Source organism: Columba livia, chromosome 4, assembly GCF_036013475.1.
Source record: "Columba livia isolate bColLiv1 breed racing homer chromosome 4, bColLiv1.pat.W.v2, whole genome shotgun sequence".
Taxonomy (NCBI): Eukaryota; Metazoa; Chordata; class Aves; order Columbiformes; family Columbidae; genus Columba; species Columba livia.
Window position 1 is genome coordinate 30,759,944 of NC_088605.1, and position 26,751 is coordinate 30,786,694.

Sequence of the window (26,751 nt, forward strand, 5' to 3'; positions counted from 1 at the left end):
CATGAGCTGCACTTCCCAAGCAGAGGGGCAGAGTGCACACTCCTCCAGGGAGGCAAGGCAGTAGCTTGAGCTGGGCCTCACCTTCCTTTGAGGGCTTGAGTACCTGTTCCAAGATCCTAGATGGCAGGAAAAGGGTACCTGACATTTTAAATATCAGTGGGTGCCCAGCTTCCACATTTTATTATTATTCATTCATGTTATGCTTGTTTTAAGTTGAGAAGTTAACACATTATGAGGGTCTTTATATGTTCTTCACTCCTTCCTCCATGAAATAAGAAGCTAGCTTTTAAAAAGGGAAAGGTAAAGTTATATGTCTCTTTCTTAGGACAGAGCAATATTTTTATTTCCTTGTTTTAATGGTGATTATTTTTTTAAGAGTCGGATGGAGGTGTATGTTTCTTTATATTAGATGTAGGAATCACTATTAGTGTTTCATCAAACAATAATATGTAAGAATGAATACATTTGCCTATTATCCCACTGGAGAAAATGGCTATAGATTATTTTCATTGATAGAGGACAACCATAATTTCAGCACTTCCCTTTAGCAAGCAAAAGAATTTAAAGCCTAGTTTGTAATTCCCCTCATTTTCTGAGGTTATTTATATAAACTTAAAGGAAATGCAAAACAAAGTATGATCAAATGGAAATGGTTGTGTTTAACATCCACCTTTGATTACTTGTGCACGTGGTCTGGATAATGATCAAGGAGGTCTTCAAGTGCAGTAGCATCAAAATGAGGCACACGCAGCACAGTTTAACAAAACACCTTGTTTCTTCTTTAATGACTCTCTGGACCCAGTGTAAAATACTACTTTTCAAAGCATAGATATGCAGAAATTTCTGAAATATCACAGAGTTTAAACCCACATGCCCATGAGGGTACTCTGACTCATAGCAGGTGAACTCTGTATACACCCATTGCTCCTTGTCACTCTCACCCCAAACACAGGCTGTCATTTCACAATCATAAGACACTTTAAAACTCAATTGTCCTCCCTTGTATAAGCAGTAGGAGTTTGAAGTCTTCTTCTGTCACAACTCTGCATTGTATAATGGTTTTAGGCAAGAAGAAAGGGAGCCCATAGCAAGGCAGCAATTAATTGCCCTATATTCCTTCAAGGAAACATTGGCTATAACAAACTGGTTAATTAACAAAGTTGTAGCCATGAGGCAACCTAGCCTGGTAGTTGCAGACCTGCTGTCACTAATTTGATTAATTTTCATTTTATTTGTTGCCAAATATAAATACTTTTATTTGTTACAAAGTTCAAAAGTTAAAACCTTACAAGTTCTATGAATTCCACTGTGTAAAAACTGTAAAAAAGTTTTCCAGAATTCTCAAAAGTTTTCTCCTTCTACAACAGTCTTTGAGTATTTTTCAAATATGAATATGTTTGACTATTCCTTGTCTATTTAGCAAATGAATATATACCTTGAGTTATGAAACCATAGTACTTGGGGATTACAAGCTAGTGGTACAGTACAGCATAAAGAAAGTGAAAAAACTAATACTATTCAAAGTCTCTGACAAATATCTATCGAGCAGCTGCTCCAGACACAAGAGATAGACATATGGTTAGATCAAATAAAAGTTAAAGCTATTAGTAGGGCTCCTTGTCATTCTGGCCTCAGATGCATTGAAGAAAAGTCCTCTATTTACAGCCCATTTTCCTCTGCCCCTCAGGGTTAGCTAGCAGTTGTAGCAAACCCTGTTCATTGCCTGCTGCAGTGATGTATTACGCCTTACAGCAAAGGAATTCACCAAAGTCATCTTCCATCAGCAGCTACCCACACTGATTAACATCAATCTCCAAACAACCTGCTCCAAGTTAACATTCACAAATTTCTCTGGGATTTAGTCCACCAGATCTCTCCTTTCTAAGTGAACACATTTAGACAACCATTAAGGATATCTGATTGATCCCACGTGCTGTCTTTTGTTCTGCACTGATTGTTCAGAGAACGTGTTCAAGCCCAAGACAGACAGCTGCCCCAGAGAACTGCCCTGGCAAAGAATTTAAAAAATCAGCCTTTCTCAAAAAATACATATGACATACAATTCTCTTCAGTCTGGACACAAAAAGGAAGAAATCCAATGCAGTTTTTTGCTCAAGTGATTGCTGAAAATGCCTGTATAGTTCCCTGTTTACAGAAGGTGATTCTACATCACAGACACAAGACAGTTTGAGTACCTTATTTTATTAAAAGTTGAGGCCCAGTTCAAATACAGGTCCTATAAACTCAAGAAATCATACAGCAAACTACTGAATTTGTTACCAGGCTGTAAAACATTTCTGATCTTGTATGAAGCTTCTTAATATGATGACATTCCTCACATCTGGACCCTGCAGGATTCTTTGCTAAGCATTTATTATAGTTCTATGTATTACATTAATAAATGCTCCGATTAACACATTTTTTTCATCATTTAAAAAAAATAATGTTCTTATATGCAGATAAGCTAATTAACAAATTATTTTTATTACACAATTTATTTTCTTACCAGAATTCGTGTATATTCTGCCTTGAGAAATTATTCTCTTTTAGAGGCTCAGTGATTTCCCTCTTTTCCTGTTTCCCACACCTATACTGCCTGTTTATATGCAGTAGCTCAGGTACAAATATTAAGGAACCATTAACTTTCCAATCACTACCATGATTTATTCTTTAGCAAATAAGATTGCTACCTTCGTATTTAGCCCATCTCTTTTAGTGTAGTTCCCTTGTACCACAGTCCTTGATGCGAGTCATGCTCGAAAAGAAGTCTTACGGCTTTCACAGCACTAGACTTTTTATTTCATCTTGCTTTCCCCCACAGCTCCATCAAAGCTACATCAGTTTACCTTCACTGCAAACCAGCCTCTAATTTCACTTAAAGTCAGGTCAAGAACAGTGGCGCTCAGAAGCTGTGCATACTCTTAAGATTTCTCCAAAGCCACTCCTATAATATAAGAGTGCAAAGAGGAGGCTTTTTGACATTAAGAATAACTTTAATACCCACACCAAACAATTATATTAGTAACAGAGTTCACAGGCCAAAAGCCTTAAGAGAAAGACCACTGAATATGTGGCTAACATGTCTGATATGCAGACCCATGACTAGATCAGATAGAAGAGTGAAAAATTCTGGTGAGTCAGAGTTCTCTGTGTTCCAAGATGCCAGCCAATATTAAATGGACTTCATGCATGGAAGTGTATTAATTCTATTTAAGAAGCCATGAATCTTGAGAGGACGCTTTACCATTTATTTTCAGGAAGCTAACACAGAAATAAGATGTTCTGTATACTTCTTTACTATAATGTCTACACTCACACCAAAGGATTCAATTACATTCATATGTTGCTTCCCTTACATCAAGTTCCAACAATAATTCCTCAAATGGTTTGTTTTTGATGTTCATAATATGAGAATGGCTTTTCTTTTGATCCTGTAAACACATTAACATAATTACGCTCACCATCTAATAATTTTAGGAGGCATCAAGGCTTTCTGAGAGAAATGTATTCTGTACTTTCCGTCAGAGAAGTAAAAAAAAAAAATAAAATAAAAAATGTAAGCAAGATCAACTAAGAAACAGAAACAGTCCAGGTTAAAATAATTTTGCTTAGGTAAGCTGCTTCAGATCCAAGAATCTCCACCTGCAAAATTTCTGGATGACACTATACATACATTTGACCTACTTATACAATAAATTTGAACAGTTGTTAAAAGTAATGTGCTGATTCACAGCTACTTGAAGTACTAATTTCTGTTTGCATCTGCCCAGCAACATTTGCCTCTGAACAGCTCAGGTTATGGAGCTCTCTCTGCTTTGGACAAGTTACATTCAGCTATGAATTAGATGTGGCACTAGGTGTTTACATGGCAGCTTCTCCCATTTTAGGTTGCCTTATATGACATGTTCCTCAGCAGCACAGGAAGAAGACTTCAAGTGATATGGAAATACTCAAACAGAGTATGTTACCGAGAAAACAAACTGTCCTGAAATGAACGCTGCAGTATGCTTGTAGTTGTTTTTGCTAAGCAGAATAATGTCTGTAGCATTCTAGGCATGGTGGGGCAAAAGTTATTGGCTCATTTAAGTTTGTTATAGCACCAGCATTTCATGGAAGCTTTACTCAATATGCAGAAACACTCCAAAGTCACATTCTGAGCTGCCAAACCACTCCTATGTATGGAAACAAGCTTAAGAATGCTACTGAAACATTTTCCTGGAGGACTTCACAGAAATACTATTATTGTTTATAGACTAGGAAAAATGCAGCTCTGAGTGATCAACTCAAAGGTCACAGAGTGATTCAGTGTGGAATTACAAGTAAAATAGAGTTATTTGTCTTATCTTCTAACTTCAGGTAAAAATAGACTATTAATACTTCAAGGCAAAGGAAAAAAGCCTCAGGAGTCCCACCAGCTGCTTATCTCTTTGAAGAATCTAAGCGTATTTCTTCCAATATTTATCTCAATTAGAAACTATAAACACTGTTGAGAAGATATTGAACTTAGTGAAGAAAAACTGTTTTATAATGAGTGGTATAATTTTCTAAACTGTTTTGTAAACTGCAGGATCTTATTCTCAGTCTTATCTTCAATCTACTAAATCTTTTGGGAATTTACAGGCAAGTGCATTCACACGGAGATTGTTACTTCTTTCATAGTAGATTTCTGCTTAGATTCATTGCCCTATGCAGCCAATTGGTCTAGATTGTGGAAATCACAGAAGAATCATATCCATGCCTAAATTATCCCACATCACCTCTAATGTTCAAGTAATCTGGAACATGCTAGTAAAGACTAGCATGTTCTAGCATAGCTCTTCTATAGTGACCAAATTCCACAAAGTCAAGAGCAGAAATTCAGCAAAGATTACCTGTTATCATAAAACTTTCACAGCATACGGGAGGCTGAGTCAAAGTCCTTGACCACAATAAAATAGGAAGCACTTTTTCCTTTTTTTCTCCTCAGTCTTGGATGTGTGTTGAGTGTCACCAAGATACACACCAAAATGCAATCTAAGGTGCCCTCCATGCAATAAATTCAAAGGGCTTCACATCAGAATGAAACTGAAGTTTTACAAAGCTGCAAAAGAACTAAGGGATGGGGAAGCTGCTACTTGTCCAGATCTACTATAGGAAGCTAATTCTCTCCCTGCACCTCTTCCGCTCTGAGCAGAAGTTAGCTATTCATACCAAGGGAAACAAGTGCACAGAGGCCCATTGGTGTTTATAAAAAACATTTGCATCTAGCTCCTGTTTACTATTTCTATAGTTCAATTGCCCAGAATGTACTTTCTTTCATCTTTTGACAAGCTTTTACCAGTCCTATTCACCTCATCCTCTCAAACATCCTTCAATTTCTTTTTTGTGGTTGATTTTTTTTTTTTTAAATGTGCTGTGATTGGATTTGCATTTTGAAGTTTTCTATTCAGTGTTATATATGGAATATGCCAAAGCTTTGATTCCCACTTACCACTAAATAGAGATAAAAGTAAACACGCAAGCAGTAAATGAGCTCCTTTTTAGTGGAAGTACACTGCAGATGGAATGCAGAATTGATGAGTACACAGAATCAACAATTAAAAATTCTATTTCATGTTTAGCACAACAAAAGTGAGAAAGATCTTTAATCTAACTAGTGTTTCCACTGACACCTGCAATATAATTGCAAAGATATCCATTCATGTTTTGCTTTGTGTTTACATTCTTTAGACCCTTTACCCTTCTTACTGCTCTCCATTTTTGTTTTGTTGGGTTTTTCATTTGCTTTAATTTTTTTTAATAACTATGAGTAACACACAAACAATAATGCATAAGTTCACCATTTCTTCGGTTTCTCTTCCCATAAACTCTCAGCATTATTCACAGTAACACAACAGTAACTATGCAGTCTAGTACTGCAATTAAACCAGTTTTTGTTTTGTTTTTTAAACCCACATACATGTTCTGATTCAAGAGAAAAGTCTTACACCAACAGAATTGATACACAATAGAATATATCAAGTTTAGAACACCAAGTACATAACTTATGCTTAATCTAGTGGGTAGACTAAAAGGAGATTGCTATTGTTCATTTGTTTTATGGGTTGTTCTTTGGTTGGTTGGTTTTGCTATTGGTTTTGGGGTTTTGTTTGTTTTGTTTGTTGTTGTTTGTGTTTAGTTTTGGTGTGGTGTTTTTGGTTGGTTGGGGATTTTTTTTGTGTGTGTGTGTGTGTGTGTGTGTGTGTGTGTTGTGGTTTTTGTTGTTGTTTGTTAAAATCAGACTGGAAAGCCTTTTTGGTGAAAGACAGGAGGCTTGTTTTCAATGCTTATCCCAGAACAGAATTTTAACGTGCTGTTCCTCAGCCCAACTCTTTCTTGGTTTTTTGGTTGTTTGTTGTTTTGTTTTTGGGGTTTTTTTTTTTCGGCAGCATGCCAATATTTGGGACATGAATCCCCCAGGCTGTCTACCTCCAATCTCTTCTTCTACAGCCCTCTACTAGCCCCTACATAACTGTGAAACTTGGATAACACAGGTAAGATAGCACCCTAGTGGATAACACGTTAAAGAAATCAAATTTAGCTTTGTCTGCATGCCTAGCATTCATAATACAAAACTATGGAAAATCAGAGAGGGGAGTCTGTGTGTGGTGTGGAAGCAGTGGTGGAAATCAGTCACTTAGGTTTGTGCAACCAGAGTCAAACACATATACAGTACACAAACCAGCAAAGACATTGCCAGTTGCATTCATAAGCAGATCTCCATTTCAAGACTTAGTGTTTGAAGCAAGTGATTCGACCTTTCTATAATGGTAATATTTTTCATTCATTTGGAACCTGAGAGACATAAATAGTCTTTGCGTAAAGCTTATATTAGGGAAGAAGAACTCTCACCATGGGATGAATATTATTCAGCAAGATTTTTTCTTTCCGTAGCTCCATGTAGAGGCTGCTCCAGGCAGTAAGCGTGTAAACAACAGTTGCTATTTACATTCCACAGGGACATGTAAAAGCTACTTTCATTATTTACGGTATTTGTGAAATTAAAGCAACAAGTTAAGAGCGTATGTGCAATTGTCTGTAGTAAACTGATTCTCTAGCTCTTCCATTTTAAAAAGTAGCACCTGCAATCTTTCCTTTCTATGCGTTAGCTCTTTCAATTGTACACACTGAAAACATTTTTACTCCTCAATTTGCACAAGTCTTGTGAACACTGAGATGTGTCAATTGATTAGAGGGTCTACTTCATGTGCAGAACTCACAGATTAAATATCATGACAGATACTACTGAAGCTGATCAGTGCTTGCATTATATGCTGTAAGTACTTCAGCGAGTTTGGTATTTTCCAAGCCTTTAAATCATTCTGGTTTTGAGATTACCATAAAACAATTTTAGGAAATAAAACAAGTGAAAGTGAAATAAAGATATAGCAAGAATATTGATATTAATAACTTAAAACAGGTTTATGTATAAACCAATCCTAACACACCTAATTTATTTTTTTTTAAAGATGACTAAAGAACTTGAATTACCCTTTGCCACACTTTTATGTAACGCCACAGGAAACAAATCATTTTCTAGCAAGAATAACAATCAGAATAACTACTTGATTTTACAGAAACTCATTGTATAGAGAGCATAATGGATCCTTTTATTTTGTTTAGTAAATCAAACTCAGTCATGTCTACATAAAAATATACCAGTTAAGAAGCCACTTCACTGACAAAAATCAGGAGTTTCACTAACCTCAGCATTTAACCTTAAGGATATTAACAAGTCTGGCAAAAGTATTTAAGTATTTGCTGCAGTGATCACCTCAGAATAAATAAATAAAAAAAAAAAAAACCCCACACACAAACACACAAACAGAGACCTTATCTGAAAAAACTCTTGAAAGCCTCACATATTTAAAATTATTTGGGGTGGTTTCAAGACTTGAGAAATAGTTCAGAGAAAATTCTTTTATATCGAATATATTACTGAACATTACTCATTGTTAAATATTTTTCTGTATCTAAATATGTCCAGTTACTATATGTTAACGTTTTATGTGGTACACAGAAACTTTAAGTGTCCTCCCTCTCAGAAAAAATTAATATGGATGAAATTCTGAAATTCAACACAGAAATCATAAAACTAAGTGTGCAGATGTATATAAATAATAACACCCCTCACACATTGTTTTATAGTATCTATATTTGGCCTGACCTTGACAGTTTTCCTCTGCCCTTAGTTACACACAAAATTCCTGGTGCTACCCATTAGTGGTTAGCCAGTGGCATTTATGCATAATGGCTTGTACAATATCATAGCTGTAATGGCTGCTCAAGGATGAATGCCAAAGTGCTCTTTTTGAGCATGTCTAAATGCATCTCCTGGTGCTTCAGCATCTTAAACTTGTCCATTGATATTTCCAGGTGAAACATAGTCAAGGGAAGGTGTTGCAGTGAATTAAGATACCAACAAACCCAGAATACCCATGGATTATTTTGTCAAACAGCCTATGTTCACAGATAATTGTAAAAGAAAATATTAAGTTTTATTCATAATTATATTTTCATAATGAGAATTAGAATTATTTCACTTGCACAGAAACTCAATTTAATTAAATTAAATGAACTATTAAAGTATTGAGTTATCAGTTACAATAAATTAAGTATAGAGCATGGATTAACAATGTCATAGAATATTGATAGTGCTATAATATCCCATGTTTGTCTTTAGAAGTGGCTTATTAAGAATCAGCTACATCTCAGACAATTTACAGTTGATAAAGCCAGTACTACCTTTGTTGTATTACAGTTACTTCTGTTATCTCTACATAGTTATCACACATTAGTCAGAATTTCAGGAATGTAAATCTGTTAATGTGGGATTTTAATAATCAGTTTACAAAACATGGTGTTTTATCAGCAGTTTTGTGGATCAAAACAAGACATATGAGGCAGTGCCAGGAGAAAGCTGTGATGTGATAAAAGTGCTAACACTAACTGATCCTGTAAGAAAGTATTCACAGAATCACAGAATGTTAAGGATTGGAAGGGACCTCGAAAGATCAGCTAGTCTAATCCTCCTGCTAGAGTAGGAACACCCAGATGAGGTTACACAGGAAGGCATCCAGGCGGGTTTTAAATGCCTCCAGAGTAGGAGACTCCACAACCTCCCTGGACAGCCTGTTCCAGTGCTCACTGAGAAGAAGTTTCTTCTCCAATTTAAGTGGAACCTCTTGTGTTCCAGTTTGCACCCATTACCCCTTGTCCTATCATTGGTTGTCACTGAGAAGAGCCTGGCTCCCATCCTCGTGACACTCACCCTTTGTATATCTGTAAATATTAATGAGGTCACCCCTCAGTCTCCTCCAAGCTAAAGAGACCCAGCTTCCTCAGCCTTTTCTCATAAGGGAGATGCTCCACTCCCTTAATCATCTTTGTTGCTCTGCACTGGGCTCTCTCCAGCAGTACCCTGTCCTGCATTCTGAAAACAGATGTTTTAACTTGAAGTTACTTTAATTTCTTTGTTCTCCTAAGGAGAACCTTACTTTCAAATTCTGAGGTCCAAACTGTGATGGGACTAGAGAACATGGGGTAGCAAAGGCAAAAGAGGAATAAGCAAACCTAGTACTAAAAGAAAATTATTGTGCAAAATAAGTACAGACATATACCATAAATCAATCCTTGCCATGACAACAAAGTGTGAAGAAGCCCTCAAAAGTCAATATTGTTGAAGTGTATGACCAATGGGAACTCTAGCTTCTAGGAATACTCTGAAGTCCATGACACTGGTAAATACAGAGCTGTAGGAAACTATCCTACCATTTCATAACAGCTTTGTAATCTAAATTGTTGTCAGAAATAACAACAGTTCTAACTCTGACAACCTGAACCAAGCATCACCTCAACTAGGAGGATGTGTGCATCTGTTTGAAGTACAAACTACTAATGGAATCTTCACTTTTCCGAGTCACTACTGACACCCTAACAACATACTGTGTCCACTGAGGAACCTTGTCTTACCTGCAGCTGTAGGTCACAACTGCCCTGCTGCCATTCACATGCATGTTCTCATCACTGTCTGTAAAAACCCAACAGTTCCACGTTTATACTGCATGGGCTTCCTCACGTTTCCAGTACTGATGACAATACTGACAGCTGGGCCTGGCTAACACTGTATTTGTCATCTTGCTGACTGATTACTAACTCTAGTTACCAAAAAAAAACAGCTGGCTTAGTAGCTACTGAATGTTTTATGAGAGATACAAACAATGTTGCTTGCAAAAGACAAACACAACATTTTGTAAGAGATAGCGAACACATTTCCTCCCCTTTCTTTTTCACCTACTGCACGGATAAAATGAAATTTGGGTATTTACTCTAGTTCAGAGCAGAATTTGGAGTCAAATAGACAATGCCTCTGGCAAACGGGATGGCAGGTTCTCTGGCATAGCCAGACGTATAAAACCTATGTCATATTTTTGTGCTCAAACGTTAAGGCTTTCACTTAATAAATATCTTGTACAGAATTTAAGACGAAAAGATTTGTAAAGACACTTTTAAAGTACAGTCCCTAGGCACTGAATATTATGTTAGTAATCTTTAATAATTTTCAGAGCATGTACTTAATTGCAAATTGCTCATGGTTGGTATATCATCATAATTTCAGATTTCTAATGACATCTGACTGTAGTATAAATTGCCCAGCCACAACTTTGTTTATTCCAAGGCTAAAAAATATTTAACTTCAATCTGAAAGAGGGTAGGTTTAAGTTAGATATGAGGAAGAAATTCTTCACCATGAGGGTGGTGAGGCACTGGAACAGGCTGCCCAGAGAAGCTGTGGATGCCCCATCCCTGGAAATGTTCAAGGCCAAGTTGGATGGGGCTTGGAGCAACCTGGTCAAGTGGAAGGTGCCCCTGCCCATGGCATGGGGGTTGGAAGTAGGTGATCTTTAAGGTCCCTTCCAATCCAAACCATTGTGTGATTCTACAGATCTGCAAACATGTTCACACGTTGTTGGTTTACTTTGTATTATCAAACATTTTCCGTACGGATATATATTCAAAAAGATTGTTTATACGCACACTGATATACTGATTCTAATTTAAAGAAATTATCAACAATTTGTGCAAAAAGTTTAGCTACTCAGGTTTAGTGAGACCTATAGTTAAATTCATTAGAGTTTTACCAATACTTTCTAAAAATATAACTTAGACCAGATAAGAAATACTGGGGCAGAAAAAGTTTAGGACAAATAAATTAAATCAGTATTGGAGTTCACAGTTTTATTATTAAAATGTCCGAGATGACGGACAAATTGTACAACCTATTTCCTCAGATTGTTTCTGTAGGGTGATATTAGTTTTTCCTCCTACCCTTTCTATCTAACCCTTATTCTTTTACCATTTTTGTCTTCTAATCTGTGCATCTCTTCATCTTTAAAATTATGCCTGTGAGAACTTCAATACCACATCACTATATCAAAACAGCACTCTGTTGCAATGACTAATTTGACCACAACCTTTGGGGGAGGGAAGAAAAAAAAAAAAATAAGGACAAAAGAAGTGTCCTAAAATATTCCATCAACAGCAGAGCCCTATTTTTGCCAACATAAGGTTTTTCATTTTATTCCTAGAAAAAGGTTGTGCTAAGCTCTAACTTGTTAAATACTCATGAAATTATTTAGAAAAAAGAAAACAAAAAACCAAACAAAAAACAACACACAGAAAAAAAAAAAAAAAAAAAAAAAAAAACACCACACAACAGGATCACCTGCACTGAAACAAATGAGAGTCAACTCCAAATCCACCATTTTTGACAAACTAAACAGCTTCATGGTGGAGTTTGACAGATTGACTCACTATACACTGTGATAGCAGTTGTACTACCAATTGCTACAGAGACAACTATAATTCACAAATACTCAGCACATTTACCTGTGTCCCAGCTATTTCATGAGACACAGCATCTGGCAGAAACATTTCCAAAGCATATTACAAAATATACAAAAAATGTCAAATAAAAGATATTTCATGGCTCACATATACCAAGCACTAGGACACAGAAATCTTAAGCCATCATTATTGTTTCCTAAATCTGCAGATTAACTCCTGGAACAGCTGAGTTATGGTGCTAAAAATTAGTATTTTACAAAAAGAGACTGCTAAATAAAAGACAGAATGTGATGGGTTATGTAGATGAGGGTGCCATGGAATCAAATTATCCAGAATTCCAGGTTGTTCTATCTTATTTTTAGAAAACTTAGACTCAATGTGATATTAAAGGAAGAACCAAACCCTTTCTGCTTCAGGTATTTTGGACACTGCTGTGGCCTGCACCAATGTTTAGCCTCCAAGCATTGCAGGACTGACCTCTAATTATTTTATTGTTAAAACATCTGTTAACATTGCTTGCATCACTTTAGCAGCATATTATAGAAAATGAGCACTGAATATCAGCCACCATGCTACTACTGACAAAAAAAAAGGGCACAGAAGGCAAAGGCAGGGACCGGGAAAATGAAAGACTGCCCACTGCAGTAGAAGATCAGTTTCAAGACTGTCTAAGGAACCTGTAATTGCACAAGTTTAATGGGATCTGATGAGATGCATCCATGGGTCCTGAGGAAACTGGCAGATGAAGTTGCTAAACCACTGTCCATCATATTGAGAAGTCATGGCATTCAGGTGAAGTTCCCACCGATGGGAAAAGAGGAAACATACCCTATTTTTGAAAAGGGAAAAAAGGAATACCCAGGGAACAATAGACATGTCTTACCTCTGTGCCTGGCAAGATCATGGAACATCCTCCTGGAAACTATGTTAAGGCACATAAAAAATAAGAAGGCAATTGGCAACATCCAACTTGGCCTCACTAAGGGCAAATTGTGCCTAACAAATTTGGTGTCCTTTTAACACCAGGGTTACAGCATCTGTGGAAAAGGGAAGAGCAACTGACATCATCTACCTGGACTTGCACAAAGCATTTGACACTGTCCCACACAACATCCTTGTCTCTAAATTGGAGACACAGATTTGACTGATGGACCACTTGGTGGATAAGGAATTGGCTAGATGGTTGTACTGAAAGAGTTGTGGTCAACAGTTCAATCTTCAACTAAGGACCAGTGACAAGTGGTGTTCATATTGGCCAATATTGGGACCAGTGCTGTTTGACACCCTTGTCAGCAACATGGACAGTAGGACTGAGTGAGTTTGCTGATGATAACAAGCTGTGTGGTGTGGTCAACACACTAGAGGGAAGGGATGCCAACCAAAGAGACCTTGACAGGCTTGAGAGGTGGGCCTGTGCAAACCTCAAGAAATTCAACAAGGCTAAATGCAAAGTCCTGCACTTGGTCAGGGCAACCCCAAGCACAAATGCAGGCTGGGTGGAGAACAGATTGAGAGCAGCCTTGAGGAAGAAGACTTGGGGGTGTTGGTTGATGAGGAACTCAACATGAGATGGTAATGTACGCTTGCAGCCCAGAAAGACAACTGTATCCTGGGCTGCATCAAAAGAAGCATGGCCAGCAGGTCAAGGGAGGTGATTCTCTCCTTCTACTCCGCTCTCGTGAGACCCCACCTGGCTCTGGCACCTCCAACATAAGGACTGTTGGAGCAAGTCCAGAGGCGGCCACAAAGACGATCAAAGGGCTGGAGCACCTCTCCTACGAAGACAGGCTGAGGGAGTTGAGGTGGTTGAGCCTGGAGAAGAGAAGGCTCTGGGGAGACCTGATAGCAGCCTGACAGTACCTAAAGGGGGCCTACATGAAAGCTAGAGAGGGACTTTTTACAAGAGCATGTATCAATAGGACAAAGGGTAATGGCTTTAAACTGAAAGAGAACAGATTTAGATACAAAGAAGAAACTCTTCACCAGTGCCATGAGGCACTGGAACAGGCTTCCCAGAGGAGCTGTGGATGCCTCATCCCTGGAAGAGATTCTACATAAAGATGCAGGCACTACTCTACAGTGCAGACATTTATACAGACTTTACAGAAGACAGTTGCAAGATTTCCATTTCAAATTACTTGTGTCATTAATAGAAAGCATTTAATCAGCAACATCAGCTCTATGTTATTTTCTCAGCTACAGAGATATACTAGGTACAATGATGATCACACTAATGTCTTTCAAAAGAGGTTCTTAAACTTACTTTCATACTCTAGTTTTTTGTTAGATCAACTGAAAACTGTAGCTTCAGGACACAGTCCTTTGTCAAACAGGTGAACTGCAGCAATCATACAATATACAGCAACAGGAGAAAATCAAACACGCATATCAGTGTGACATAAAGCTGATTTATGCTGCTTGAAAACAGTATTCTAGCTCCTGAGCAAAATAATGATGGGGGAATTAAGAATTTGGTAGCCTGTCTTCCAAAGAAGATAATTTGTTACCTTCATCCCTTCAATAAAAGCAAAAGCCTGTTAAAAAAAAAAAAAAAGCACAGTTTTTTTTAACCTTATTCAAAAAAAAAAAAAAAAAATCAATTAGTTATAACTTTTACAGCGGTCCTCAAGTCAAGCAAGCAGCAAAGGATACCATTTGTACAAATGAAGCAAGATGCTCTCTCACTTTTTTGTGTGTTTTTGTTTGTTTGTTTTTGTTATTTGTTTGTTTTTCCCTGATTGTCAAAGGTTTTAAAGCATAATAGCAAAACGATACAGAAATATGATACACTAAGTACGTGCAACACCAGTAAATTGTACTCAGGATTTATGTTTAACAAACAGACTTTCTGTTGCCAAACTAATAAATATATTCACATAGAGATACATGTATATGAATATTAGTTTGGCAACCAACAATCTTAGTTAGAATAGAAACTATAGAAACAAAATAGCCCCCAGATAACAAGTAATTCTGCAGTTTGTTTGCAAGACAAGATACTAAATATTTAGCAAACATGGTAAACAAAGGTGAATGTACTGTAGAGGCTTGATGATTCAAAATCTAAGACGCCTCAGGTGAGGCATTAGGTAACCAATTTAGGTAACTTAGTTGTGACCACTTGTCTGGTTACTGTGTGACAACACAGCAAAATGCAGGAGGTTTGCTTATGTAAGGGCTGGGATCAAAGCAAGCAGAACAGCATGGGGAATAGCCACAGAAACAGGCTTCCACTGCTGGCATATTTGGCAAAAAAATGAGACAGTCATTTGAGTGGGACAGATGAGAAGAGACCTGGACTCAGAAAAGGCAGAGGGAGGAGAGTAGAGGAGACCAAGCTGGGAGCCTTGCTGTCAAGCCTGGGAACATCAACACTTCAGAGCAAAGGGTGCATTTAGTTGGAAAGTTGTGTACCCTTCTAATGTATGTTGGGATGCAAGAGCCCAACCTTGCAGAAGCAGAACCTTGCAGAAATAAAACTAATGCTCTGAAAGGATCAGTTCCACTAAGGTTGAGCAAATGACCTCTTCATATGCCTTCTAGTCCTATACTCTGAGGAGGAACAAAGTTTTAAATGTTTTCTTTCAAAATTCTGCAAGTTTATTATCAAACTGGTGGTAGTAGATCAAGGACCAGACTGACAAGGTAGTCTGATTAACTTGTTTGAGCACCCAGAGTAATCAAGTGCTCTGTCCAACATAGTGCAACAAGTTGCTCTCTGCAAGTGGAAAGCTTTCATACCAGATGATGGCAGTGTCTTCGCAGATAATTAATAGTTAGTTCTCTGTCTTCCAAAGTGAGTACCTGTAGAGTTAGAGAATCCAAAACATTAAATAAACATTCAGTAAGACTATTCTCACCAACAAGATGGCTTAAATTACATAAAACCAACAGGAATAATTTCAAATTTTAAGTCATCTATAACATGGATAGCTACAAGCTGAAGAGTAACTCAGCCAGCTTTTACTTTGTCAAATTTAAGGGACCTTACATTTACACCAAAGACTATAATATCCAGTCCCAGGTCTGTGTTGAGTAATATTCACTATAAAATGATCCTCTTTCAGACTTGCTGTGCTTTCAAAGCAAGCAGAATTAAAAAAAAAATAAAATAAAATAAAAATGAGAGCTAGCAGTAGGGCATGAGGGCAATCCAAAAATAGGTTTAGTTGCTGACATGCCATTATATAGCTTTTATTTTCTTCCGTGTGACTAATTTGGTAGGTTTTCTGGGACTCTAACATAGCATATCAGTGCTGATTCAGTGTTGTCCTTGAACATAGAGTTCAGTACACAGACAGAACACTGAAAGCAGCAATTTAAGTTCTTCCCCTTGTGCAGTTTCTTAGGATAAATGCTGAGAAATCTCACAGGAGAAAAATTGCTGTTTTTGAACAGAGAAGACATTGAACAGCATACTTCAGCTGTTCAAGAACTCACTACTCTCTACAACATTCATGAATGAACATCTGTATACACCCCAAAAGTATGTTTTCCCCTTTCAGGAAACTGCCACCCACACTATACTGCTAAAATTGAACCACAGAATACGGCGTACACAAACTTTAGATACATGGGACAGTTCGTGTATAAATTTAATCTTTATAACAACTGGAAGCTTTCTTCCTCCTTTGTTTCTTCTCAGATTTCTAAGTCATCCTTTCTCCTGAAAGGATGCACAAGTCTGAAGGACAGCTAACATTCCTAAGAGTTCTTGTTTTGGTATAATTGATTTTAGCTTAAGTCTACTGACATGTACTTCTGTATAAAAGCTTTTGCTGGCCTATTATCTCTAGGTAAAAACATGACAGCAGAGATCTGTAACTGGGGTCTTTCCCACGAAGAAGCCGAAGTGATCCCTCATTAGAGAAACAAATAGTGATCTCCTAGCAACCAGATAGCATTCAGTTTCCACAGCTAATTTTAAGGAAATTGTCCTCGAACATCTATTCCTGCTTGGGGAAGACAAAAAAGTGGAGACTGAACAAGTTTTGTTCAGTAAAATAAAAGCATAGGGAAATCTCAATGACTGAATCTAATTTCCATTGTCATTTTCAGGTTTTGTTTTTCCAGCTAATACCTTATGACTAATGTATCAGCACAAGCTTTAATGATAATTGTGGGTTAGTATAAATTCACTTCCTCTTGATCTGGAGTTATATTAAAACCTCATACGTGATTTGGATGTGTTTTACTACCCAAGTAAAATCTTACATTCAGAAAAAGAAGTCACCTCTGTGCTGAAGTACAGCGATATCTTAAGATCCTGGATCAGACCATAGTTGTTTCTCAGTTGCCAGACAGCCTGAGGAATGGAACAGATTCGTAACAGCAGTAGGAAGATTAAAACAGCCTGATAGAGGACAGACATTTTTAGTTTGCAGGAGTTTACACAGCGGCAATAGTAAAAAAGTAGAAAGTGGACATACACTGAAGGGGTATAAGTGCTTCAATACTGAATTTGGGTCACTCTACCAGCTAGTGAGGTGACCTCATCACTCTCTATAACTGCCTGAAGGGAAGTTATAGCCAGGTGGGGATTGGTCTCTTCTCCCAGGCAGTTAGCAATAGGACAAGGGGGCATGGGCTTAAACTCTACCAGGGGAAATTTAGGCTGGACATTAGAAAGAAATTCTTTACAGAGAGAGTGATCAGGCATTGGAATGGCCTGCCCAGGGAGGTAGTGGACTCGCCGTCCCTAGAGGTTTTTAAACTGAGATTGGACATGGCACTTAGTGCCATGATCTAGTAAACAGACTAGAGTTGGACCAAGGGTTGGACTCTATGATCTCTGAGGTCTTTTCCAACCCAGTCGATTCTGTGATTCTGTGAAAGAAGTTTAAGAAAGTGCATGAAGAGTAGCAACACATGGGTGTCCCCCAACACCTCAGAGCATAACCCAGCTATGTGGTCAGCAAAATACTTCAGCTAGGCTGCCATATCAGGCATTATTGATGCAAACACTTGAGTCATGTACATGACACAATACTGAGAAATAAGCTGAAAGAGATAACTGCGTGGCACAAAACACATAACTGCACTGAAAAGAGAACTGTCTCAAAACCACAGATTCTCAGTTCAGCACAGTGTAGAAAACACCCCTCTTCCATCAGGTGAACAGCTGCTGCACACTTCCTTGTGATTTAAAAGCTCGGCTATTAACTAAATGCAATTTGGCAGAGTCATCCACTGAGATTGCCACCAGTTTGCACATGCTGAGTCACTCAAATTTTTTATCTTCCATTAGATGGTTTTTAAGTTGTTTTTGGCATTCATGTGGAGCTATCATCACAGCAACCCTACTCTGGACAGTACAGACAGCATGTGAAAGGTCAGTAGTAGGTTTTCAGCATGAATAGCAGTGAGGCTGGCAGCTCAAAACAGTACACTCATAATAGTAAGGCTCTCCAGAAACTCAGAGAAGGACAAGGATGTCAGATTAAAAATATATACATTTACATGTTGTTGTTTGGTGCCCTCAGTTTTGATCCAAAACTACTGACATCCACAAAAAAAAAAAAAAAATAAAAAAGACGTGTTGAAGTAAATGTGTATCTTAGCAGGCACTTTCATTCAAGCACTGCTGCAGAAAGGTTTTTTAGCCTGAAAGGTTCACCCAAATGACAGGATGGAATTACAGGTGCAACTGTGAAAATAAACTGGTCCTCATCCTCTCTTTTTCCTTCACATCACTTGAATGTGCAAAAGCCATCCCACACACACACCAAAAAAAAAAAAGTCTGCAAAGAAAAATCGCTTGTTCTTCATTGAAAATTTGATCCTACTTAGAAAAGTTATTTTGAGTGCCACTTAAGTCCACATAGATTAACTGCCTTATAGGTGAAGTGATTCAAGAAGACTTAACAGCCAGTTACTGACTTTAGATGGAATAGTACCTACAGTGCATGACAGAGGTTGATAATGAGCTACCTCCATGAAAAAAGGATTCATGAACCAGATGTTCAGGAAACATTACTTGTACTATAAGGTCTTAAACAAGGAATTTTATAGCTCCCTTCTTTATACAATTCCTTAGTGCTTGCTTTTTAAGAGCTACAAAGTTTCATTTCTGTTTTGCAACTTAGGAAAGAAAAACATTTCCTTATTTGCCTTACTAATTATTTTGTGATATCATAGTCTATATCAATCGGAGCAAAGCTAGTAGTACAGGAATATTTAGTTACATTCCTGACTTTTAAGTGCCTGTGGTCATGTAAGTCAGTGGTGTGGCAAAAAAGGTAATCTAAGACTAAAACAACCTGATGGAGTACGCCAGTCACAATACTGCTGCAAACACAAAAAAAGGTATGCATTCGCTTTCAGTCAACACCTGTTGTAAAAGATGTCTTATCTGAAAGGATACCTTCCTCTAGTGTTTTACTACCTAAGCTACACAAAGCAAAAGTTTCTCTTTATGGGGAAAAAACACAGCAAACATGTTTGAAAACATTTTCTTCAGATAATTTTGAAGAACAGTCTTCAGTTGAATCACTTTCTTAAATGACAAGCTATTCAATGAGTGTAAGTGTTCTGGCAAACACCTGTGCCTCAGATATTTCTTTCCTTTCCAAAAGGGTTCAAGTCTTCTGGCCAACTAGGCTCTTAGGATATGGAGGAGATCACAGAGGGCAGGGAAGAGAAGAGGACTGGGGGATTTCACCAGAGGTGATCCAGAGCTGCAGATAAAGCAAAACAAACAATAGCTAATTTTGTATTAGAGTAATTAAAGGGAAGACATTATTATTGTGCACCTTATTAGAGAATAATTTCTTCAACATCTTCCTTATAAGGCTAACACATAATGACAAACATTATAAGAAAAATAAATCAAAATAATAAGAAAAAAGATTAAAGAAAAACAAGGCTCTAAGCTGAAATATAAACCAACTTCAAATGTTGGAAAATTAAGTGATTTTGAATAAAATCATAAAGTGTACATTTCCAAATTCAGTGCCGAACAAGTTATGTTTTCTTTCTGAATGCAGGAGGCAGTAGAAGGGACATAAAGAAAAAGGAGCAGACTAGTAGCCAAAACACTAGTATGTGCTCGAATACATGCAGGTTATTGGAGAAAATTAATAACGAGCATGGACTGAACATTACTGATAGATATGATATCTAGATTTTTCAGTACTTCTTTTGGTGATGGCATTTTGTACTTTCTGATCCTGAATTTTTAGTGTCAAAACACTGAAAAAAAACACATAAGTTACCCATCTGAAAAAAGTGGAGTGCTATCAGCCCCAGTTGTCATTGCTAAGACATCTGTCAACTTTATGAGATTCTCCTTTACTCCTCTATCTACCCCAAAAAAGTAGAAGTCTTAGAATTAATTAGTTAGTTATGACATAAGCTAATTATGACAATTAACATGATGATACATTTGACCGTGAAGTCACTGTAGCCTTCCATCTCTGACAAACTAGCATGTGTTCTAATAACCTACTGCAAATTACTTCCTTAGAAAAATCAGCAGGTTAGCATCTTCATCATAAATAACGCCCTCCTCTTTTTAATCACTAATGGCATATTTGCATACCAATGTGCATATGTATAGAAATAAATAGACATTTATGTATATACACATATATACACATGCATATTTACATATCCTGACCAAGGATAAAATGTCCTTTCGCTTATAGAGGGTTCTAAGTTTTTGCATGCTCTGACTTATTAGTATTAGTTATACTGCAATACTTGCATGGTGACATTCAAGAATGACTCATCCTGTGAATCAATAGCAGCAATGCTTTGTAGACCCACTCAGAGAGTCAATGCAAGTTCATTAGCATGCCCCAGCCGAGAATCAGGCTCCTTATTGCCACAACAGACAATGGCATCAGGCAAATCCTTTTGTTCAGGTGTAAAGGAACACTCCTACATATTATTTTGCAATATTGGTGTCACCTGTCTAAAATGTTGGGTGTAGTGCCCTCAAAAGGATGCATATTTTCAAATGAGAAATTAGATGAATAAACAACTGTATTCCACGTAAGAGCACCTAAAATATTTCCTCTCTATTCTCTATCTGTTCCTAGAAGAAAAATTCAGTGATGCTTCAAACATCATGTTAATAGATCCATTATTATTTTTTAACCAAATTACAGTTTTGAAAGCCTTTTCAGGTACTTTTCAGAGGCTGCCAAGACAGATTTCCTCTTGGTAACATAGTCACCCTCAATTGCTTGCATCAAATGGCAGTCCACAGCTTCAGTATGCAGATATATCACCGAAAAAGGTATTCCCACGTGGGAAGTGTCTGTGAGATCAGTACACTCAGTTTTGCTAGCTTAGTTTGAGTTCCAGGAAACTCGAACAACAAATCATCCATTTCAATGACATAGCATGACACTCTACCATATGCAATTAAGGGATTCTTTCTAATTAGTCTTCAGGGCATCAAAGCAACTGTTAAGAACTTCCTAGATTTCATAATATTATTATAGAATTATAGTGTGTAACAAGGATATGTACAAGTGATTCCCAGGCGGCTGCTGGGATGAAACTCTCCCTTTCTGATTCTGAAAGCAGTTTGCATTAGAGCTCTAGTGCTGGATAGCAGGTGGATGTTCTGACCTGCGTTCACAGCCATACATGGAGGCCTTACATTTTGCTGAAACAAAAACTACTCTGCAACATGCACTGCATGCTACACATGCGTGCTACTTGTTTGTTCATTGCACAAGCAAGAACTCCAGCGGTTCATTATCACTACAGTAGCATTCAATAGAAAGCATCTTCAACAACTTCTTTCTATATATTAAGTAATATTTCACTAGTGGCATAGTATGCTTTCTCTGAAAAGTAAGTCAAGTGAAATCACTGGCTAAATTGAATCACAGTGGGTTATAGCCAAGAATATAGTTATGTCAACAAAGCCACTGGAACAAACCAGATCTGGCTTCGTTATAATGTTTATTCTTATACTGCTGCACAAATAGGGTCTAGAGTAGACAACAACACAACAGCAGTATTCCCTTCTATATGTAGTGTGTAGTACTATGCACAACTGGAGGCAGAGTTAAGGTTATACTAACAGCTAGAACTAAGACTTCTCTCACTGTAGATCACATGAGCCTAAGACAGCAGTATTACTTTAAAAACTTAGTTTATATTGTGTACATATTGTGTAATGCATGCATACATTTAAAAGCACATTAAAGCCTATACTTTGATACAAAATGTTAGAGAGCATTTTGCACTAAATCTTGCCTTGATGAGTCTGATAATAAGTTATTTAATAATTAGATCATCTGGATACTTTGTTCACAAGTTTAATTTGCCTGTTTACCAGTGAAACAAATTTTAGACAATTTTAGTATTATTTTTCAAGTACCTTTTAAAAATTGTGATGAGAAGTTTCTTCCCTGATGTGAATGGTTTATTTGCTCAAGTGAACAATGAAACTAGTAGCTGCAGGATACAGAGTTTAGCCCTGTTGGCAAAAGTAACCTTTTTCAATTACTAAAACAAAAAGGCTAGGGCTGTAAGACACCCTCATCCATAAAATAAGGACTGCATAGTAATTATGTCTGAGGCTTGCAATGAGATAGCTAGATTTTAAATAAGATTGTAAGATTAAGAATAAACTTTACTGTAGCATAATAGAAAAGCAAATGAATCAACAAATCAACTACAGAAACCACCCCCCGCACTTCCATGAAGACAAAATTAACCACAGCAAGGAGAAGCCTATGAGAAAGAAGCTGCCTTTATCCAAGCACACATTGTGTGCTGGCAATAAGTAAACATTTGGATAATTATAGTATTGGTTGCCCAGTGCTCCCACATGTTCCATTAAACAAATCTTTGGCATTATGAACGGGCTGTAGGCAGATCTCTCAGAACTGATGTACCTGAAGTCCTAAAAGGGGTGGCAAAGCATAACAAAAGACTGTTAGTGGCAACATATGAGCAAATATCAACTAAATCAGGTAGGCCCAGCCTTCAGAAGATATAAGGTATTTTCAAACTAATGAAGGAAACTGAGGAAAGTGGCTTCTTTGTAAATTCCACAGTGGACCTAACAACTTTTTAAAAAGTCAGATGGTGCAACATTTGCAAATAAAACAAGGTTCCTTGTTATGAAGCCTTTCATAGGCAGTAAAAATCTAAGCACATTTGGCATTATGTCTGTTGTGAGTTATTGACTAGATATCTCAGATACTAGGTGTTTAAGTAAAATTCTCACCAGAATGAGCTGCAAATGTCATCTTCACTCAACTGTATTTAGCATTGATGGTAATTGTTGATTTAAATAGGTAGAGGAGAAATAACTTCAGTGAAAAGTACACATATCTCACTTTTTATTCTCTTTACTGAGTTACCATTTACACATTTTTGTAAACAGACCTAACCAGTAGAGATTTAGTTTAAAATTCAGCAGCTTTTTTTTTTTTTTTTTTTTTAATTTCTTAATTTCACTACATTTGGGCACAGAGAGGTTCTTCTCTGGATCTTTTGCCAGCACAAGTTTTATGTGGGGTATGGTTTTCACGTTAATTTGTAGTTAAGCTGTTAAGTTCTTTGCTGTATTAATCCACTCTCAAGACACTATTCCTACAATGAACTACATTTATCTGCAATTCTGTTAAAATACATTCCAGAAGTAATTAAGTAAAATACTGAATTGGTGCCTACATAGATATTTTGATACCATCGCAAATAACTAATGCATGTGTAGAAGTACTCCTCTCTTGCAGATAATCAGAAAGCAGCCTTCAAATGGGGCAGGTTTTATTTTAGGAGTGCAAACCTTACCAAAATAAAAGGCATAGTCACCTAATTTTGCTGAATGTATTGACAATTTTTATAAAGTTGAAAGAATTACTGCACATACTTCGTGTTGGTTAGATATAAGTAGGAATTATATATGTAATAGTTATAATAGACCAGTTTGAAAGTTTACACATTGAAGAAACTTACAGGCATAACTTTCACATGCTTACACAGTTTGTCGTGGCAACATGAAATATTTTGACATCTTTATCTCATAGTGTTTGAATTGCTTTATCATCAGATGAGGCACAGCTGCAAATTCAGAGGGCTCTACCACTATATTAGCCATTATGGACTCCAGCCATATGCTCATATGCCAAATTGGTAGTGAAAGACTCCCTACTGGCTAGATATGACAGTTACTACTTGGTCCAAATGATCTTTAGTTGTCATGTCACAGCACATTGATCATGCAAAACTTGGTAGAGCGTTCTAACTTTTCACTGTATTTGGCCTAAAGCACTGTCATTAGAGTTTGTTGCTATTCAAATGTGGTATCAGGTGTCATTTTTATTTTCTTCCAAAAAGCTGATGGTCCTGGGCACCAAAGCCGTCAGCACGCCTTGCTGCAAGGACCGTTCAGCATCTGCTACCATCCCAGCATGCCATGGCATAGAGGATTTCCACAAGTTAATCCTTCTTGCAAACCTCTGTTTTCTTTAAGATTTCAGTAAAGAGCTGCTAAGCTGTTTGCCCTTACTGTCAAGGCCCAATATCATCGCTGTGACAAAATAAACAAGTAGCTATCTATTTTTATGACTCAGTTGAATACTTGCTTGAAATATTCTTACTGTGCCTAACTGGGGAGAATTTATCAAATACTCAAGAGCTATTCCTTAGACTCCCTTGTTGCCTTACCAGTAGGTTTGCACTGGTGTTCCAGATTGTCACTTCTATCTTCTTCTGGGTTTACCAATGAATACCACAGAATTTAGCAGTTTTCCATCAAGTTTTCATTGTGGAAAGAACGTTTCATGTTACAACCGCCAGCGTGTTGTAAACTCTCTCATAAAACCCACAATTTCTTTGAAGAATAACAGTTTACAAACAGCTCTTTGAAAAGTGACAAGCCAGTATACAAAGTTTTCCCTCTTCATAGACAGTTGAAATGATTAATATCACACAACTCAAAGGTTATAGCAAAACATTAGAAATTTTAAGTGAATTATCAAGACCAACTATTCTGCATTCTGATGCATCTCTTTAGAACTTTCTCATTCTTAACACTTGGCAATAAGCCATTAAGCATTTTGTTATTTCAAAAACAAGTACTACACACTTCAGTAAGTTGCAGTCTTACACCAAGTCTGAAAAAAACCTTCCTTAGGAAGACACTATTTTTACTAGCATTTCAAGCTGAGTTTCTAATGTTTCATTATTAACATTTCAGATATAGGTGTCTAAAAAACATTAAGTCAAAAGGGCAGGAGTCAAGTATCGCTTCTACTGAGATGCAGAAAGCAGATTCTAAATACAGCACTTAAATTTCATTTAGTGCTTCTTGTCATGTCAACAGCGGCTTATGCTAGAAATTACTATTCTGGAAATAAGTTAGACAAATAGTCACTTCCACTTTTTTGATAGCCCCTGTTATTACTCCACACAAAACCCAATGTTTTCTCTTTCAAGCCCACACATTCAGTTACAATTTACTATGTTTCCTGTAAACAGTTAAGGCTTGCATGAGCATTAGGTGAGAGTCAACTTGTTTCTGTCACACACTGCTGAATGAATGGCAAGTGCCTTCAGATTTATGGCTATTTTGTCTTGACCACTAAAGGCTCATTTGTGCTTCCTACTCCTCTCCTGCTCCTACTCTTTCTTCCATGCCTCTCCCCTTTTCCCCTTCTGTTGATATTTTTTCCAGGAGAACCCTTTCAGGCAGAGCCATGGCAGTCCCATGAGCAAAGCAGACGAGAGTAAAGACCCAAGTGAGAACAAAGCTCTTCCTTGCCTTAAATACACTGTAGAATCAGTTATCTACTGCTGTTGCTTTTCTTTCCATTCCAAGGCTTAAAACACAGCAGCTTTTCAACAACTGGAGTAGAAAGATCAGATGGCATTATGGAACATCTGCACTGTTGTATAGCAAGTCAAAGTAACAGTGAAACACCCATGGTCACAGCAAAACAGAAGGGATGTTCATGAGTGAAGGCACTTTCTCCTGAGTAGCATAATGAAAATAAAATCTGATTTGTCAGTCATGTCAGATTTCAGAGACATGCTACAACACCATGAAGATAAAAAGAGACTTCTGATGGAATGACTGCTTGCATTTAAGGCTACTTAAGTAAAACCTTAAACAAACACCACCTCTCACACACAATCCATATAAAAAGAAAAAAAAAAACATCAAGAAGAAAACCCACCAAAACAGGCAGAGTTTAGACCACACTGACTTCTGTAATCCCTTATATCTTAACCTGGCTACTGCTTTTTTTCTAAAAACATCGAATAAAACCAGGAGTGAGCAAGAAGCACCAAAGAAAAGTGACAGTGTTTTTTCAGCTTAAATAAAAAAGCAGGTTTTACCACATTAAACTTTTTTTTTTTTCCAGTATCTTGGCACACACAGATGTCTCAGGGAGGTGGCAAAATGATTGTGCTGTTTCTATAACAGCTACCTGAATCATCTTGCAACAAAGAAGTACATCCACCAATAACAGTGAGAAACCACTCTAGACCACCTGGGATTTCAGAGAAGTCATTCCAGCAGGCAAGAACTGCAAGTTAGGAATGGCATTCACCTGTTGTGAGTTTTGCAATGAGATCTTTCTGATAAGCCAGGTCATGCCTTTCTTTAAATATGGGCATTTACATAAAGAGATCAACAGATAGAACTGCGCAATTTCCTGTGTTATTCAAGGCATTTCGATACACTGAATATTACCCTGAAAAGTTAAAACCTAAATGCAGAATTAACTAAATGTTGCTATCATAAAATGACAGATAATGATTCAGTGAAGCACAGAAAAGTCAGCCTGTCCTGGTTTTGTAGAAAACAAGACAAGTTCTCTTTTAGTGATTTTTCTTTCAGCTAAGTTCTTCTAGGTGGCTGTACTTTTCTGAGTTTTAGCCTGAAAATTTTTCCTCAGATGCTGTACT

At 37.3% G+C, this 26,751-nt stretch overlaps 1 protein-coding gene and 1 long non-coding RNA gene across 9 annotated transcripts in view; both read right to left on the reverse strand.

Annotated features, from left to right (window-relative positions):
• SGCZ (sarcoglycan zeta) overlaps positions 1-26,751 on the reverse strand; it is a 464,819-nt gene that overhangs the window by 365,086 nt on the left and 72,982 nt on the right. The window lies entirely within an intron of this gene.
• Positions 13,370-26,751, reverse strand: part of LOC135579352 (uncharacterized) — a 53,116-nt gene continuing 39,734 nt past the window's right edge. Inside the window, exons 2-3 of the long non-coding RNA XR_010472221.1 lie at positions 17,099-17,170; positions 13,370-15,669 (exon numbers count right to left, since the gene is read on the reverse strand). This is a non-coding gene — a long non-coding RNA (uncharacterized LOC135579352). The remainder of the gene's footprint in view (positions 15,670-17,098; positions 17,171-26,751) is intronic.